This window comes from Polyodon spathula, chromosome 45, assembly GCF_017654505.1.
Source record: "Polyodon spathula isolate WHYD16114869_AA chromosome 45, ASM1765450v1, whole genome shotgun sequence".
Classification (NCBI taxonomy): domain Eukaryota; kingdom Metazoa; phylum Chordata; class Actinopteri; order Acipenseriformes; family Polyodontidae; genus Polyodon; species Polyodon spathula.
This window is the reverse complement of record NC_054578.1, coordinates 1,748,913-1,754,289: the sequence shown is the minus strand read 5'-3', so window position 1 is coordinate 1,754,289 and position 5,377 is coordinate 1,748,913.

Here is a 5,377-nt window from a genome sequence, read left to right as displayed (position 1 = left end):
TAATACAGTCTAGTCTAGTGATCTCAAACTGCAGTTACAATGTGATTATAATACAGTCTAGTCTAGTGATCTCAAACTGCAGTTACAATGCAATTCAATACAGTCTAGTCTAGTGATCTCAAACTGCAGTTACAATGTAATTCAATACAGTCTAGTCTAGTGATCTCAAACTGCAGTTACTACAGTCTATAGCTGTATACAATTTAATTTTAAATACAGTCTAGTCCTGTCACTCACCAAGTGTTGCAGTCCACTGTTATACTTTCCCCAGGGTAGAAGAGTTCATTTCTGTGCTTGCAGGGGCAATCCCTCATTGAGATACACACTCCTTCTGATCTTGCATATCTGTGTGTGAAAATAGAAAACCAACAATTTTACTTAAAATCCATTCTCTCGCCTCTTATTAGATTTATTAACAGGATCACTGACCCCTCCCTTTAAAGGAGCGCTGACCATCTTTAAAATCCATTCTCTCACCTCTTATTAGCTTTATTAACAGGATCACTGGCCCCTCCCTTTAAAGGAGCGCTGACCATCTTTAAAATCCATTCTCTCACCTCTTATTAGCTTTATTAACAGGATCACTGGCCCCTCCCTTTAAAGGAGCGCTGACCATCTTTAAAATCCATTCTCTCACCTCTTATTAGCTTTATTAACAGGATCACTGGCCCCTCCCTTTAAAGGAGCGCGGACCATCTTTAAAATTCATTCTCACAGTGTCACTGATAATGAGGTGCTGTTGGCAGCCCCTCACACACACACTCAGTGTCACTGATAATGAGGTGCCTTTGGCAGCCCTTCACACACCCGGGTTTGCACACACATCCTGGCTGGCACTGGGTCGGGCACGACTCCTCCAGCAGACCTAGGGTCTGGCAGCGCAGCTCACACGCCTTCCCCTTGGTGCCCCCCAGGCAGGCATCAAAGACCTCGTGCTTGAGGCAGACGTCAGGAGCCAGCGTGCAGGGAGCTGGGGGAGAGACAGGGGGCGCCGGTGAGCAGAAGGACACAACGCAGGACTCAAAAAATAAATCTAACGCAAAACACACACCTGTGCTATCGAAAATTTTAAAAAAATGAGATTGCATATTACCTGTTAAAATGAATTATATGATAATAATAATAATAATAATAATAATAATAATAATAATAATAATTTAGACTCACTGTCTTCCTCTGGTGGGCAATTCGAACCACAGACACTAAGAAAGACAAAATTAAAAGAGAGTTTAATTTCATCTGACACTGAACTACATCTCCCAGCATGCTGTAGCACCAGCTGTAGTTCTACAATGCGTATTTGGAGTGTGTCTGGCTAGATTCGCACTACAGTTCCCAGCATGCCTCTGCACCTGCGGCAATGGCTTTGGATGCTGGGAGCTGTAGTCCTACAATGACCCCACTGGCTTTACTGAGTGGAGAGTGAAGGGTAGTCTGCTGTTGATTTCTTACCACTTCTCATTGATTTTCTCTCCTGGCTGGAAGACAACGCTGCCTCTGTAACACGGACAGGATTTCCTGTAGCGAGAAAGAGAGAGAAAGAGAGAGAGAGAGAGGAGAGAGAAGAGAGAGGAGAGAGAGGAGAGGAGAGAGAGAGAGAGGAAAGGAGAGAGGAGAGAGGAGAGAGGAGAGAGGAGAGATGAGAGAGAGAGAGGAGAGAGAAAGAGAGAACCATTAAATTATGCATCACACACACGCACAGCATCACTGATAATGAGAGAGGAGAGAGAACTTTTAAATCTGTGCATCGCACACACAGTGTCACTGATAATGAAAGAGAGGAGACACACACACACACACACACACACACACACACACACACACACACACACACACACACACAGCGTCACTGATAATGAGGTGCTGTTGGCAGCTCGGTCACTCACGGTAAGACACATTTCCCGGATACAGAGTTGTAGTAGAATCCCGTGACGCACACGCAGCCCGCTGTGTACAGAGCCTCACTGACCACAGGGACCAGAGTGTCACTCAGGGAACGACAGTCTATCTGCAGCATCGTCCCATCAGAAACAAACACAGCATTCTCAACACACTGTCTCTGATCTACACAGAGGAGAGAGAGAGAGGAGAGAGAGAGAGAGAGAGAGAGAGAGAGAGAGAGAGAGAGAGAGAGAGAGAGAGAGAGAGAGAGAGAGAGAGAGAGAGAGAGAGAGGAGAGAGAGAGAGAGAGAGAGAGAGAGAGAGAGAGAGAGAGAGAGAGAGGAGAGAGAGAGAGAGAGAGAGAGAGAGAGAGAGAGAGAGGAGAGAGAGAGAGAGAGAGAGGAGAGAGAGAGAGAGAGAGAGAGAGAGAGGAGAGAGAGAGAGAGAGAGAGAGAGGAGAGAGAGATTAATACAGTGTTGACACTGACATCGTGGTTTCAAACTACACTCCCAGCATGCCACAGCACCAACAGCGATGGCAGGGGATGCTGGGAGCTGTAGTTCTAGCGTAGTGTAGTGTATTGAATCTCATTCCAGGGTATTGTAAAGGCTGGATGTTTTCCGCACTACAGCTCCCAGCACGCCTCAGTCCCCGCGGCAATGACAGGGCATGCTGGGAGCTGTAGTCCTGTCACTCTGTGACTCACCGCACTCAGCATGGTTGATGGGAAGGCCTGTCCAGGCACAGTGGCGTGCAAAGTCGTTTGCGATGACACACGAAGCCGGGACGGGTGACAGGTGGTTGAAAACGCTGTGCTCACAATCCTGCCGGTAACGATCGAGACTCATCACCAGCCCGCAGTCCGGGAAAGAAGAGGTGACAAAAGAACAGTTTCCTCCTGAACCTTCCAGCTCTAGAAGAGAGGAGAGAGAGGGGTGAGAGGAGAGGAGAGGAGAGAGAGGAGAGGAGAGGAGAGAGAAAGAGAGAGGAGAGAGAGGGAGAGGAGAGAGAGAGAGAGAGGAGAGCGAGAGGAGAGAGAGAGAGAGTAGAGATAGATGAGAGGAGAGGAGAGGGAGAAGAGAGAGAGGAGAGAGAGAGAGAGAGGAGGAGAGAGAGGAGAGAGAGAGGAGAGAGAGAGACAAACAAAGACAGACAGATAAACAGATAGATCGATTGATAGAGAGTTCGATTCAGACTCTCAGAAATGACAGACAGCAATAGGATTATCAATGATATGCTGTTTTAAATCTACTCTCACCCGATGGGTTAGGGGGGGGCAAATTTGGGCAGAAACTGAGAAACTTCCACGAGTCCACAAAAAACTGCGGATTGGCTTCGACCAGACCATTAGCAGACCTGAAAGAAAACAGCACAGAACGCTGATTAACTGTTAGATTTCACTGCAAAAAACAATGAGACAAGCCCGCTGTGTCTATCTATCTGTCTATCTATCTATCTATCTATCTATATATCTATCAATATATATCATATCATTGCTGTATTTCTCTCCTCCAGCAGGGGGCAGCACAGTTTCACAGGTTAACAATGACACAAGCCCGCTGTGTCTATCTATCTATCTATCTATATGTTACTGTGTTCGGATACACTATCACATGATATTATAGATATCAGGGGGCTGTATTTAGTTATAGTCTAAGAGTCAGGTCGTCCCCCGTCGTGTCAAAGTGTCCAATTGTTACTGTGTTTCACAACCATGACACAATAGATCAGATGTCTATCTATCTATCTATCTATCTGTCTATCTATCTATCTATCTATCTATCTGTCTATCTATATATCTATCAATATATATCATATCATTGCTGTATTTCTCTCCTCCAGCAGGGGGCAGCACAGTTTCACAGGTTAACAATGACACAAGCCTGCTGTGTCTATCTATCTATCTATCTATCTATCTATCTCTATCTATCTATCTATATATATATCATATCATTGCTGTATTTCTCTCCTCCAGCTAGCACAGTTTCACAGGTTAACAATGACACAAGCCCGCTGTGTCTATCTATCTATCTATCTATCTATATCTATCTATCTATCTATCTATCAATATATATCATATCATTGCTGTATTTCTCTCCTCCAGCAGGGGGCAGCACAGTTTCACAGGTTAACAATGACACAAGCCCGCTGTGTCTATCTATCTATCTATCTATCTATCTATCTATCTATCTATCTGTCTATCTATCTATCAATATATATCATATCATTGCTGTATTTCTCTCCTCCAGCAGGGAGCAGCACAGTGTCACAGGTTAACAATGACACAAGCCTGCTGTATTCAGGTCTCTCTCTATATGTATATATATATCTTTGTGATGTATTAATCCACCAGGGGGCAGCACAGTGTCACAGGTTAATAACTGTGCAAGACTCCTGTGTTCAGGACTAGATATACTTCTTACTGCTTGACTCCTCTCCTCCACTAGGGGGCAGAGTGGGAGAAACCATTACGACAGCGGCACGGGGGGAGGTAGAAGCCTCAATCACCGGGAGAAACGATTCAGGCGGTAATGGGGGGCGGATGGGAGAGTCCAAACTCACTTGAAATCGTCGTTGCTGTTGTAATTGAAGGTACCACACAGGCCCTGGGTCTTCCCCAGGTAGATCTGATCCACAATCACGTAGAGACGCCCCCCCGTGATGTCATACTGCACGACCACCCCCATCGTCGTGGCAACCTCCATGAACAAAGAGGACACCTTTCTGACCGTCAGCAAATCTGGGGAGAGAGATTGATCTTCAATGGCAATGCAATAATGGTTGTGTATTACACTGAGGGGCAATGGCAGCACAAGCATAGGGCAGCTGCAATGGGATGCCATTGGTAGAATGAGACCACAGTGTGCTAACTATCCCCTCAATGATCTTCAATGGCAATGCAGACACACAGACAGGGGCTCTGCAATGGCAATGCAATAATGGTTGTGTATTACACTGAGGGGCAATGGCAGCACAAGCATAGGGCAGCTGCAATGGGATGCCATTGGTAGAATGAGACCACAGTGTGCTAACTATCCCCTCAATGATCTTCAATGGCAATGCAGACACACAGACAGGGGCTCTGCAATGGCAATGCAATAATGGTTGTGTATTACACTGAGGGGCAATGGCAGCACAAGCATAGGGCAGCTGCAATGGGATGCCATTGGTAGAATGAGACCACAGTGTGCTAACTATCCCCTCAATGATCTTCAATGGCAATGCAGACACACAGGCAGGGGCTCTGCAATGGCAATGCAATAATGGTTGTGTATTACACTGAGGGGCAATGGCAGCACAAGCATAGGGCAGCTGCAATGGGATGCCATTGGTAGAATGAGACCACAGTGTGCTAACTATCCCCTCAATGATCTTCAATGGCAATGCAGACACACAGACAGGGGCTCTGCAATGGCAATGCAATAATGGTTGTGTATTACACTGAGGGGCAATGGCAGCACAAGCATAGGGCAGCTGCAATGGGATGCCATTGGT